The sequence below is a fragment of the Pyrgilauda ruficollis genome, unplaced genomic scaffold, assembly GCF_017590135.1.
Source record: "Pyrgilauda ruficollis isolate IOZ18807 unplaced genomic scaffold, ASM1759013v1 scaffold17, whole genome shotgun sequence".
Classification (NCBI taxonomy): Eukaryota; Metazoa; Chordata; class Aves; order Passeriformes; family Passeridae; genus Pyrgilauda; species Pyrgilauda ruficollis.
In genome coordinates this window covers 7,344,884-7,359,673 of record NW_024515875.1, presented here as the reverse complement: position 1 = coordinate 7,359,673, position 14,790 = coordinate 7,344,884, and positions in this window count along the sequence as shown.

The window sequence follows — 14,790 nt, the reverse complement described above, 5'->3', positions numbered from 1 at the left end:
TAATATCCAACCTAAACTTCCCCTAACACAACTTCCAGCCATTCCTGCATCATTCTTGCCCACTTTATCATTCATCTGTCCCTTAATTGGTATTTTGAATGCCAGGGAAAACAGGATGAGCTTAACAGGCTCTTTACCAAACAAAAAGCTGATTCATAATATGGGTTTATGAGGCTGATATCCTAGATGGCAAGTGGAGTGTGTGATCTCTAAACCATCAGGTTATTGGCAGTACATCTCCTGTTAAAAATGAGCCAGAGGCCTCTGAAACATAAAAGTGTTCACAGCATTTCTATTCACTTCAATATGAGCACCTCCCCAGTAATGTTTATGGGGTTCCAGTTGTTATCTTGCTCTGCTAAATTTATATTTACTGGTCAAGGAGATGTTGTCAATATAGTTCTCATGTATGACAATTTGTTTCTTGATAACAAATGTTTGTATTTGTCTTCATTTGGAATTACTGGCTGAGCTGTCAAGAAAATTTCCATTGACAATGTTCCTGTTGCCCCCACTCCTGCAAAGCAGTCAGGATTCCTGGACCTTGTTTTCCAAGACCATGATTTCTTCTGGTTGAAATGATGGTGCATTGATGGTTAAATAACTATCTTACATCAGGGGACACAGTCTGGAGTCAGTGAGTCTTGCATTTAGAAGGCAATGAGAAAGTGAAATAAATTTAATTCCTCCTGAGAAAACAGTACCATCTTGAAGCATGGCTGTTTTGGGGTAGGAAGTGGAAATTAGTTCAAGAATTGGAAACAAAATACTTGATTCAAGAAGGTGCAAGCATTTAACTTTAATTTTTGAAAGTGTTAAATAATTTATTGTGCTGATTCAAATATTTCAAAATGTTCCATTTTATACAAATCCAACTTCTAGATTTCCATCAAAATTGGAATGGGAAGTAGATACTAAAATAGTGGCATTTGATAGGGAAATATTCTTTGCTATTTATTCATGCATAGGCTTAGACTAGTTGTGTTTTTTGTGAGAGAGGGAATAATTCTCCAGGTGTGCTGTAACATCCTGAGCTGCTGTGTGCAGAAACTGAGGCCAGCACCAGACCTCAGTGACGGCAGCAACTTTGCCCTACCAGTGGCAAGACTCTCACTTTTTGCCAATGTGACCCATGCCAGGGGAGCAAGGCCTTGACAGGGGGCTTATACAAAGGGTTGTTGCACTGCAGAGAGGACCTATTTTTAATGTGTGATACCTTCCACGGTGTAAAAGATAGAAGGTCACATGTGGGGGTGCCAGAGGTTGGGAACTGTGTCTTTGAGGTCATGAGCAGGCTGTGGGAAACTGGCAAATCCCAAAGAGTCCAGGGAAGTAATGATTACTCATCACCTTCATTTGTGCCTGCTGGTGTCTGCAATGGGAAGAACAATGTTTCCCTCTTCCTTCCCCACTGGAGATCATTTCTGAAGAGATCATTTAATGTTTAGGAGGGGATTGAAGTCACTACTTATGATAGCTGTAAAAGCAGAAAACTAACTAAGAAATGATATGCTGTAACAACTGTGTAACTGCACGATATTTATGCATTCAGTCTGATTACTCAAATGTTGCTTGGCACTTTATTCTGTGAGTGATTAGATGATAAACTTTATATGCAAAAAAAATCTGCATCTGCACCCTCTATAAAACTGCTACATCTTAGCATTGGAGGGGAGGAGGAATATGTTGGGAGGCTGTGCTGGTGAGGTAGAAAAGACAGCTCTTGATTTAGAAGATAGAGGACTTGAGTTCTACATGTACAGATTGGTGGTTGTAAGCAGCTCCTCCTGGGCCTGGGTTTTTTTCAGTGAAAATGGCATTTGCCAAATGCCTAGCAAGGAGTATGTAGTTGTACCTCTGGGACGTAGCTAATAGAATTAGTTAATATGTATGGGTGGCAGTTTCTGAATCTGTGGGTTTTCCCTTGGGCAGCTCACTCTGTAAATGAGGCAGGTGTCCCTGGGGAAGAGAGGGGAGAAAGGGGTAGCTATTGGGGAAGGACCCAAATGTCAGCCCACGGTGGGACACCTGCGTCTCTTGCCTGTATCTTCAGCGCTGTGTCTCAGATATGTGTATGTTTTTAAGCCTAGTGAGCAAAACACTGATGTGGTTTAGAAGGCAGGAACTGACAGCAATTTTTCAGTCAAACCAATGCAGTTGCAGCCTAAAGCTTTGATGGAAAATGTCAGTCAGTGATGAACCTCCCAAGTGACACCCATGCCGTGCTGCAGCAAGGACCTCAATGGCCACCTTTTCCCTTTTCACATCTCTGCAGCCTGCTTCTCTGTCTAGTTCTAAAATGCAAATTTTGCTTGCCCTGCCATTGCTACCTCTGCAAAGGTTACTTTCTAAGCATGTGCTGATGATATTGCGCTTTCTTTAAAGGTCTTTTGATGAGATTTCAGTAATGTCTCAGTTCCAATTCTGGCTGCATAGCATGAGCCTGCCTGAAGAAGTTTTTGTACTGGTCTTGGCACCTTGAATTGTTGTGGATCTCTTTGTCTTCAGTTTTTCAGAGAAATTTGTGAACACTTCACCAGACGCCTACTCAGCCTTGATACCAATCGTGCAGGGTGAGCTGCAGGAAAATCAATGCATCACTTGTCTTGGCAGTTCCAAAAAATAGGTAGTTACTGAAGTTAGAAATATATTAGCTATGTGTGTGTTGCTTTCTCGAGGTGCTGCTGACTTCTAGTGAAACAATGTATTTGCTTCAGGTTACAGTTGCTTTGTTACTGATCCAAGTCTAAAGAAGCGCCTTGTGCCTGAACTGCCCTCTGATACATGGCATTGCTCAAGACTTGACCCTGGCTTTGTGAATTGTCATTTATAAGCATTAGTGTTTTTAAAAAAGTAATCTTTCTGCCTGCCCACTTTTGAGCTATTAGGAATGGAGACAGATACAGCAAGGTCAGTGTTCCAGCCTGATTAACAAGTCATGTCTATTCGACTTGGAAGGATGGGAAGGTAATGGGCCAAAAGAAGTTAAAAAGGCCTAGGGTTGGCTTGGCTTAGATTAAATAAAAATGGTGGGATTGTTCCAGCTTCTGCAACCCGATAATCATCAAGGGTCATTGTCTAAGGTGAAGAGTTGTTGATGGTTAGTACAATTCTCACCTTCTCTACAGCCCCTACTCTGTCAATTCTGAGATGCTGACTTCAGAGAGTTTGAAGTCCTTGCTGCAGGTGAAGCAGTCTCTATTTAGTTTGATTCTGCATTTGCAGTGTTGACATATGACTACTTAATATCTTTCCTTGTGCTTTGATCCTCTTCTCTGGAAAGAAGTTGAGTTCCCTATAAATGTGGGCAGAGTTGACAGATTTTTTTTTTTTCTTCTTCAAATCTCTTCTGAAATTTTCTCCTATTGTGGTGCTTTTAAAAGCAAAGCCCCAAACCTGAATACTCAAAAGTGAGGCAACATGTATGCTAGGCAGAAATGCAAGGAAATTAAATATTTAATCTTTGATCTTAAAACTCATCAAAGTAACAGTTCAGATTTGATTCCTGTTTGAGAATGTGTAAGGTTTAATTGGGTTTTTTTTTAGATTGGTTTAGACTGATGTTTCATCCAGACCAGTGTGTCTCAAAGTACTCAAAATTTCTTTTTCTTTCTGTGCAATTTACTACTCCTATGTCCAATTTTACCTTTGTTTTTACAAAGGGGTCCTGCCTGTGATGGCTTCCTACGCTTTTCCATGATGCACTCTGTTCTGTCCTTGCCAAATCACAAGGCCAGCATGTCTCTGCCCCTGAGTCAAATGCACAGAGGTAGCAGCTTTTGGCAGCATCCGTGCTTACTCAGTCAAGGGTAGGAGTGGGACAGCTTGAAAAGAATGGACGTATGGTGTGAGAATGCAGGCATGTTTTATCTGGAAGTAGCCTTCATATGTGCCTAGTTCAAAGGGTTGAACATTGTATATCCAAGTGTGTTTGTCCCTTCTTTTCTGCTTTTTTGTTGCTATCAAGGAGTGGCAGTGGTACCTGCCGTGTTTCTCTCCCTGTGAAATGTCAACGAAAGCAATTCAACTCTTACACTGATTTGCTCCAGATAAAAAATGTCAGGAAAGCGTTCCTTGCCATCAAAGCTTTCCTTTGTAAGAGGAGCTGGCTGGTGAGTAGAGAAGTCATATTACTGATATGGAGCGATCAATTGAAGAACTGTAATTCAATCAAGTGGTTCTGCTGGTATCATAAACCATGAGAGCAGAGCTCAGTCCGTTTAGAGATCATCAGGGCCCTGTGACTGAGTTAATACAGACTGCAATCGATCCCTAACCTCCCTTTAACTTTCCCTCTTGCTCTCAGCTTTTCCATCTCTTCTGATTCTCCTCTGCTCCACCACCCTCATGTGCTGTCTACTTTCCCTCTCTTCTCTTTTACCACCTACCTCCTGCTCCCAGTTCCTGTTCATCCTCTCACTCCTGTGAGCCCAGCCTGACCTGTACATGACAGATGTATAACAAGGTTGGCATATGCTTTTTTTTTTTTTTTCCAGTGCAGGGGGCTGTCTGGTATGTTGGTTGTGGTGAAATTTATTTTCTTTTCATTTTGAGACATCAAGAATTTGGGTTAGGAAGTTCAGTAATACAGATTAAGGTTTTTTCTTTTAAGAAGATTATGGACTCAGGGTGTGTCTGTCTTTCTGTGTTATTTCATTAGAATCATAAAGGGAATGTCTGCCCAGGTGATGGGCTCATAAACACTGTTACTGCCACTTGGATCCTCATGTATTTTTCATGAGGTGAACACATGTACATGTAATGTATACAGTGGCATAAAAAATTTAATTTACTGGTGGGTGGCATATCTTATGACTGGCGAGGGGCATTTGGCCTTTTTATTTTATTCTAAATCTGATTTTTTTATTACTTGACATTTTGAGTTGACTAGCTATACCTGCTTTCTGATATGGTTGTGCAGGTAGTGCTTGTGGTCACTGTGAGATGGCCATGTGCATGCGTGCCTCCTACTGTGCTGAGCACCTCCTTGGGAAATTCATTGGCATAAGCAGATGCTGTAGGAGAGAGTAAGGATGTGACAAATTGGTGCTGTTACCCATTCCACTGAGTGAGTGGAATTAGGAGGAGATAGATGCCTTTTCATGGCTGTAATTTAACATTCAGTTAAGGCTGGGGCTACAGGACCCCAGGCTAGGCCACTGGTCCCTAAGAACATTTTTGGGTGTGGTTGCCCTGATGTACCTTTGGCACTTGGCTTATTTAAAGTTTTTGCTGTTATTTCTATTTCTTCTTCCTTTTCCTCCACACGCAGCAGGAAAACCCATCTCTTTCTTTATCTGTGGGTGGTATGTATTCATCAGCCTGGCTCACCACATCAGAACAATCAGCAATTGACCGTATGTTGAAAACAGACACGCTCATTAATTTTAGGAGCCAATGTTCACTAACAAAAATGGCTCATAAACTACCCCAGGGGAGCATGAGGAAATTGGAATTTCAAGCTGTGGTGCTGTCACGGTGGAGGGACTGCTGGCCCCTTTCTCATCTCAGCCCCACAGTGGTCATCTGGGAGCTGCTCTGCTGGCAGAGGAGGATATCTCATGCATAGCAGACATGGACCCTCTTCCCCTCTCTACATCCTTTCTCCTGTGTTCAGCCTCATCACAAGCAGTAGGATGTGGTTTCCTTGTCAGCAAGCTATGGCATGAAAACACAACTCTGTAGTCTCCTGGAGTCTGAACTGCTTCTTGTTGGGATACAGGTTGTAGCCGTCCTCCAGGTCCTCTGCCAATTAAACCACAGTCCAGTTAGATCCACAGTGCAGTCCCCCAGGCAACAAACTACAGTCACTGCCGAAGTAAGAATATCCAGCCACAGCCACCTCAGCTTGTTTAAGCTATTCTGGTAGCTTTGAGTTAGAGATCTCTTTGGTGTTCCTAACACTGAAGACTTCTCCCACCCCCACACACTTCAGAACTTCTGTTCTCTTTCAAGTTCTCTCTTTTTTTTCCCCTCTTTTGTTAAAATAATTTCTCTTCCTTCAAGCCTTTCAAAGCACTTCTGAGGCTTCTCAGTCGCACAAAGAAGGCTTTATGGGTTGAATTCCTAGTTGCATTCCTTGTATCTCCAACTATTTCATGTTTCATATAATGTAGGCAAGGGTTTTGTGGTGGCTAGTGATTATGGGCCATTTCATGAGGCTGCTTGCCCACCTTGAGACTGCTTCAAGAACCTTAATTGTCAGAAGGTGATGAGCCCTCATTCTTTAAAGATGAAATCCCTTTTACTTGTTTCAAGGCAGACTTTGAAAAATATGAGAGTGGAGAGAGAGGAGACAAATCTCAAATGACCTGGTCATCTGTAAAATTTGCATACCTATTTAGGATAATAAGCTGTGTTTTAATCACCAGGTTACAATGAGCATTAAGCTGTGATTTGTGAGGTGTGCATTTTGAGGTGCAAGATGGGTTTGTGCCTCTTTGGGGGAGACACCTGCCAAAAAAATAGGGAATGCCCTGCCATAGTCTGGGTTTGAGTATGTACACAAAGAGGAATGAGGCATTGCCAAGTGGTTATCCACGCATTTTTTAGTAGTCAGTAGGAGCTGACCAAGTAATTAGTGATAATGAAATTGTATTTGGAACAGTCATGGTGTCACGTATGCTGTCCCTGCTGGGTGTGGCCACTGAAATAGTCTGCTTTCTCCCATGCAGCCTTTCAACTGGGACATGCATCTCTTCTGAAATACTCAGAGCACACATCTGAGCAGTATCTAATGAAATCAAGTATGTGTCTGTGTGGGGGTGGAGACCTGTCAGCATTTATTGAAACAAAAGGAATTAGTCATCACAGGCTTTGTCATGAAGTTCTGTTTGTCTGTCTCATACCCCAGAAAAAGAGGAACAGGATTTTATTAATGTTTTCCCTCGGATCTGTGCCAGTAAAAGTAGTACCTGCAGAAATAACATTTTCTCTTCTTTTCAGAAGTGAATAAGATGTGAAGAGAAATACTGTGAACAGATTCCTGACAAACTGGTGAAAAGAGTGCATAAAGTTTCCCAGAACTTTGAGATGCTTATCTAATGTAAGAGCCCCCAAAAAACCCCCAAAGACTTCGATGCATATTCAGTATTCTCTTGAAAATACTGTATTTTTTAAAAATGGCTTAGTCAAAATGTTAGGCAAAAATGGAAAGCAAAAGAACTTCAAAGGCTTACAAAAAATGGTTGAGGAAATCCACAGGTTAATGGATTTGTCAGAGGAAGAAGAAAAAGTAAACTCAATGTGTTCAATTAGTGTGCAATCACAGTCTGTCTTGAACAAGCCATTTGCTTTTTTGGTATCATGCGTTTGACTGCATTGTCAGCAGTGATAACATGCATGGAGTATTGGGTAAACATTTTATAGGTAATGGAGAGAGGTAAAAAAAGATGACAGCTTTGACAACATGGCCTTTATTTAAATTTGACCATATTTTGAGCCTGTTGTTATTCACTCAACTTCAAAGGTAGTCTGCAGTGCTCAGTCAAATTTGCACTCCTGTTTTGGTGAAGATTCAAATAACTTTTACAAGAAGTGTAGCAAATTCAGCTTTCTGTTCATGTTTCAGAATTTCTGGTAAGCAGATCATAATTTCTTGTGCTCTTTCAATTGACTGGCTATTTGGGATTATTCAGAAAAATTCTGTGAATAATTTTGGTCTCACTACTTTGTGAACAACTTGGTTAGAGTGACACACATGAGATCTGGCTGGACACAATAAGTTATGTGTCCTTCCTGCTTCTGAATTGGATAATTAGAGTGCAGTCATGGATGTGGCACAAGATTTCCAGAAATTGTTGGGAATATTTAATGCTCATCACTATTTATACCTGCAGGAATTTCTTTAACTGTAGCTATGATATATTATGAAAAATCCTTTGCTAGGATTTTTCCCCTCCTGAGGAGCTGAGGGCCTCAGGGAAGAAATGTAAACAATAACTATCTGCTGCTGTGGAATGCAACAGGTGCATCTGTGATTGGTGCGTGTTGGTTGTTTCTAATTAAGAGCCAATCACAGATGCAGCTGGCTCGGACTCTGAGAGTCACAGGATTTTGTTACGCATTCTGTTCTATTCTTGTTCTTTGTAGCCTTCTGATCAATCTTTTCTCTCTGTTCTTTTAGTATAGTTTTAATGTAACATATTAATATAATATATATCATAAGATAATACATCAGCCTGCTGAGAAAATGGAGTCAAGCCTCGTGTCTCCACACATGGGGTGTTCACCTCAACACTTTAACGGTGTCAGACTGGCTTCTGAGGATATCACTAAGCAAAATGATGGTGTGATAGTGCTGAAAGCAAATGTCACGCCTGGGAGGTCAAAATATAATTTTCTTTCCCAAGGAGGATGTTTTCATCCTTTTCTTTCCAAACTTATCGGAGGCAAATGGAGAGAAGTAACTTTGTGCACTTGAAGAACGGGAAGAACTTTATTTCATGGTGTGTTCAGGCTAATTTGAATGATGGGCTGGTAAGCAAGGCTCAGGGATAATGGCCCTTGGGCAGGCTCATGATGCTCTGGTTCTGGTGTATGAAACTGTGAAGGATGGGGCAAGCACAGGCAGTTTGCTGGGTGGGAGGTGCCCATGTGTTTTTCACACACACTGGCCAAGGTACGCTGCTGTCATCTGCTTTGGCAAAGATAGAGGCTCACAAACTGTTTATCTGAACCAGGAAGAAGCCATCTCTCATGTGGCTGGCTCATATAAAGGTATGCTTCGTGTCTCAAAGAGGGATTAAGACCTGCAGACAGATTAAGACGTACAGCACCAGAGCAGTTTTCTGGGTCAGTGCAGATTTTGTAACCTCAGTATATTGCTTGTGTTTAAAGCCCTTTTAATGAATCCTGGAATCACTTGACTCCCTTATTTTGTCATATTTGAACTTAGTACTAAGTTGGAACTTAGTACTTTTTTAGGGATGTTATGACTCAGGATTTAGCTTGCCTTTGAAGACAGGCCCTCAGGGAGTCCCTAAGTCATCTTCCATAGCAAAGGCATCTGCCCCACTAGAATGAAAGTTAACTTTGTCCTTGGAAGCATCTGTGGCCTCATGCAGGCAGTAATCATATTTGTCTGTTGTTTTTATCCCTGATGGTTTAGCTGTATGGTGCCACAGGGGGGGATGGGGGTTGTTGGCTGGAGCTGAATGTAGCATTGTAAATGAGAGCATACCCCTAATTTATATGGCAGTACCAGAATGTACTCGGGTACATTCGTCAGCCATGCATTTCCTTTGCTTCCCCTCACCCGTTCCTACTGCCTGTGCATATTGATCAGGCTGTCATTGAGCTGTCCCCAGGTCTCTTCCCTGAGGAGTCACAGTTAATACTGGCTGCAGATATAGGTGGGGGCAGTTCAAATTGAGTTTTCTGCTCTATGTTACATTTCATTTGTTAACAGAACGGATCCATTATGCTGTAGGTGTAGACAGCTTGATCAGAGACCTTAGAAGAGTTGTCTCATTCTACAGTTTAAAATAGATAAGTCTTTCTACTTGTGAAATTTTTTTCACCTTATTACTTGTTTTTACAAATTGTTAGCACATACAGGAAAAAGTACTCTCAAGTTATCACATACTGTGCCGTACTTCAGGCATAATGGGATGTTTGGTGTTTACTGTCTTGCTGATTTCTGATTAAGTGATAGCACCCGGTGCATCTAAAAGAATCCTAGATTTTGTTCTGATTGCCATTTTAAAAATGTGAACTGGGTGATATTCTGGTCATTGGTATATACAAGTTCATCAATAATTGTCTTTATTTTAACTTTTCTGAATTAATGAGAAAATGTTTTTCAATTCTCCTTGTACCCTAGAACTGTCTGTTTAAAGAAACACTTAAACTAAAATTGTTTAAGTTCCATCTTGCTGATCAGGTAGCTGTTACGTTAGATTTCTTTTCCCCTTTGATTGCCTTCATTGTGGAATAAACACCTTTTGTTGAAGACAAAGTGGTTATTGTAACTTGAAAATACGTTTACAGTGTGGTATTTTTGTCAAGACATGCTAAACTAAGGCTCTGTGCCTGCAGTGATGTCAAGTCACTGAATGCTGTGGGAGCTGAGCCTGTTGCTGCTCTAATAGTCTCTGCCTCAGAGGACTGGTGTCTTTATTGCCGTAACTCTACTGAAGTCATTGGAGTTTTTCAAGAAGAAAACTTGGTTCCTATCTATGCTACTCGAGTACTTTATAGCCAGGTAATACAATATCCCATTGATTTCCCTTTTTGTCATTTCTCCGCATTTTTGCCTTCAGAAATGCCTGTTGAGTTATGATCTGGTTCTTTTGCTAGGATTTCTGAGCAGCTTCTCAATTTGGAGCGATATCTAGCCTTGGGTATGTTTTATTTTTGGTACTGTTCCTTTTAGACCCTTAACAAAAGAAAACTTAGGAAACAGTTTTTATGATGTGTCCATTCTTGTTTATTGTGCCTTGTTCACTGTTTGAATGCATTAGCTGTTTTCAACCAGAAGTGTCAAAATTAGATGACTAAAAGGTTTTGTCCTCTATTTTAAGGAAATATCTAAGGAGGTAGCTGTTTGAAGCAATGCCACAGAGAAGCTACAAAGTGAGCTCTGTTTTGGGCGCCACAGTTCTTGCAAAAGACCCAGCCTTAGTGAAAGCTTCAGTCAATAGTTTTATTGAGCACCAAACAAGTTTTTAAGAAGCTGGGCTTGAGACAGCCCATGACTTAAGGTTCTTAATTTATAGTCTTGTTCCTGTTCTGGAAACTAAATCCATCAAGCTCACCATCTCCATCTTATACAGAGCATGATAGAAATTACATCTCTGCAGCAGAAGAAAGTGTTCTCTCTTCATCCACAGGTCCCAGATTCTCAGCTGTCATGACTGCCTATAACATCCCAGTGTTTCCTCAAATCAGGTGGCTGCAATATGCTCCCTATCCCTCCTGTATCTTGTGCTGGGTGTTGGTGTTGCTTGGGTAAAAGCAGAACTACCTCCTTTCAGTACCATCTCCTCTGGAATCAGTAATTTATTTTTCTTGTGATGGTATTTTTTATGTCTTGTCATCTGCACATTGCTGCTTGGAAAATGGTCCTTCTAGCTGTACAATGAGTGTTGTCAGAGACACTGCAATCCCAAACCTTCCTATGCCTTGCATTATTTTAGTTTTCTGTCTTGCTATGTAATGAGAGAAACTACAAATCCACAAGTCACTCTCACTGGTGAGTTGCTGTTGTTGTATGAAGTTAACACACCTGACACTAAGAAGTCAAAGAATCAAATTAGTTTCATGTTTGCCATAAATACAGCTTCCTATATTTCTGAAGATCAAAGATTTTGGCATCCCTTTCTTTTATCTGTTTAAGAGGGAAAATTAGCTGAATCTTGTTGTTTGAAACCAAATCCCAGCTAAAATATTTGCCATGACTTCTGTTTTCCCCACCTTTTTTTTTATTAATTTCCACTTGGAATACTGGAGGGGCTGGCTCTCAACTGTTGAGCTATCATCTCAACAGATCCCCATAAGCTGTCTCTATAAATAATTCTGTCTCTACTGGTTCAGAAACTTGATCATTGGCAAGAAATGCAGGATGTCTTAGTTTACTCTGCCAGGTGGCCCTGAAAGAAATTTCTGATGTAAGTGATGTTTGGTTTGACTCAACAATGAGGCAACTGAGAAAGACTAATCTCTGACTTTAATTTTCAGAGAGTGTTGATAGGAGATTGGAAGATGAGTAAAACGGGGAGCTCAAAAACTAACAGCAGATCAAAAGAGGGCCAAGTAGGATGATGTGCCTGAACATAGAAAAGGGGAAAGAGAGACTGGAAGAGGTAAAAAGTGCGAGAGAACTAAGATAAATGAAAGCTGAGGGAAAGGATGTAGCTGAGAGAGCCCAGTTTTCATCAGTTTTCAGCACTGCAGCAAGTCAGAGGAGGTGTGGGTTAATAGAATGTCTGGGCAAAAGCTTGTCCTGCTCAGCAAATGGAGGACAGAAATATAAGAAACACCATCAAAATGAACAAAAAGAGGAAAAGAGAGGAAAGAGGGGCTGTAATTCATAGACAGGGAGACAAGAGAAGATAAGGTTCTAGGAGGACTGCAATAAAGAAATGTTAGAGTGATAGAGGTAGAAGAGCAGGGCATGAATAAAATGATGGAAAATAAAAATGGGGGCAGAAGAGCTTATGACAACTTAGAACAGCTTGAAAAAGGTCATGCACGCCCTCTGGGCTCCTAGCCACACTAGGGCCAGAGAAGACTGTCATGGTAGATAAACAAGGGATGGTAGGATTGAACACAATTTATAACTTGTCATTGGCATGGGAATGGAAATGAATATCCCATCCCTGTAGGGTTGTCAGGGCACTGGGGAAACTGGCCTCTGGATTGTCTCTTGGCTGTCAAGTGAGAGGAAAGGTGCCAAATACTTGAATGTGTGTTTCTTCTAGCTGGGTGGTACTGGAAGGGTTTGTGAAGGAAGAGAACAAATGTCTATGAGAATACAGCTTCTTGCACTGAAATGCACACTTCTGTGCTGCCACATCCACTGGCCTATGAAATTTGATAGAGAATAGAATATTCTTGTAACTGCATTTGGGTGATGTCTGTGGCTTGAATAATTTATTATTTCTCCTCTTTAAGGGCAAATGACTTAGGTCCTTCCCAAATTTACCTGAACTTGAGAGCACTATAAACTTTGATAAAGGTTTTAAGACAAAGAATTGGTCTGTGTGTCCCCTCTGCTGTCAGCTCCTCTATTTGGTACTGCAAGAGCTTCACAGATGGCTCCATGGGGGAAGGTACATTAACTACCAATCTTTTAATTTAGAACAGGAAACTTCTGAGATACGTGGTGCTGCTCTTTATAGCCCCACACTGCAGCTATCTACAGCTAGGAATATTCCTAAATAAAATATGGGATGGAAAGGGTAGCAAACCTATGTGAAAGAATTTGTCTGCAGTTCTTGCAGCAAGGCTCTTAGCAGGTTGAAAACCCGTCCTGAGGAGAAGGGTTGGCTTTACCTGGTAAGAAAGGGTCATGCAGCATTTGTACAAACTGTGCTTTCTCTTGCATCATGCTCCTTTTCCCTGAAAGCTTTCATTTGGCTTCGTTGAACCTAGGTTACTGGGGAATGGCACAGGGCTAGGAACATGGGGTTTTCAGAACTGGCATAGAACTTAAATGCAGCATGCAAATGCAAACTGGAACAAATTATTCTCTCCTTCCCCTGGTATAATCAGGAATACAGCCTTACAACTTAGAGTTTTGGTGGAGTGGAGAAGATGATACAGTTTTGAGAGGTAAATGGATTCAGGACTTGTTAGATATCAGCTTACTGATGCTATTCCTCTTACTGATGTCTGTCTGCTTCTGGGATGCTGGCAATCCTTTTATTCTCACAGGCAGCTCTTTGTGCTGATTAGCCATATGGACACTTTGAGTTTGAAAAACAGCTGAGTGGAGAATTTTGAAAAGGAGTTCTGGTTTTCAATGTTCTTGGGGCTCAGTTAACAATCTGTGGTTACCTGTAGGTCAGACCCTCAGCTCCAGTCACTCCCTCTCAAGTGGATATGAAGAATGGCCAGTAATTCTCTGGGATGTGCGCCCATTCTTCAGAGAGGGAAAGGAGCTTTTGCAGAGACACAAACTGTAATGGTGTTGAGCTTTGGCAGAAAAGTAATTTCTGAATTGTTTCTCAGCCTGAGAGGGTAATATCACAGGTATTACAGAAAATCAGTAATGGACCACTTTGTCATATTTTTGGACTAATGATTATCCAGCTGAGAGATGAGGCTGTAACTCTTCCTGATGTCTTTTATTTTCAGGGAGAGTTTTGGGGAGGCAGGTGACAGCCCTTTGAGCCAGCTATAGGGTGAGGGAACCTCTGCAGGACATGTGCACTCATGCTTCATGGGTTTTGTGTGGCTGACTAGGAACAAATCTCTGCCCATACCAAGTATATAAAATATCTTCCCTTATGTAAAAATGTATTCTCATTTCAAAATCCACATCTGCTTCCTCTAGAAGGGAGAAGGCAAGCAGCATCACCTGTCTGACAAGGTTACCTTCACTTCTCACCAACGCCTGAGGGACTTTACAAGTGATTTCTACCCACTTCCTTGTCCTCATGAGACTCTGTGGGAAATGGCAGGCTACCAAGTTCACATGAAGCCTTATTTCTAGAAGCATGTACTTTTTCAGCTGTCTGGATGAATGCCTAGTGTGTTTTCTGAAGATTATTATTCCATCAGTAAACTTCCTGCCCTACTGTCATGTCCTGTGTGTGGTTCAGGGTTTTAAGCTGATCTTTTATTTCCAGAGCTAGCAGGAAGGGGAGAAAAGTGACCTCATCTGAAACTTTAGGGACAGGTCTTTTACTACCTGGGGAAAAAAAGACAAGATACCATCTCCTTGAGTGGCCAATGGTTTTAATCTTCACTGGTGAGCTCTCTGGTGGTCTTCATGCTCACTTCAACTCACCTGCCCCTGCTCCCATTACCAGGTTGTCTAAGCTATGAACCTTCCTCCTTAGTTCTCTAAGGCATCCTGGGCACCAAAGTGATGGGTGGCTTTCCCTAGATCATGATTAATGGCATGACTGTACCTTGGAGAGGAGAGATCTTTGCTTTTCCTATGAGTTGGCTCCCAAATCTGAAGCCCATGTCTCTTACATTTTGTCCTGTCAGTCACAGCAGTTGGCCCATTATTTCATGCTGATTGCTGCCCACTGTATTTTGACCTGTTTCCTCCATAAAATCATAACAATGCACCGATAACAGGCATGTACTAGGTGATCCATTTCCCAGTGCTGACAG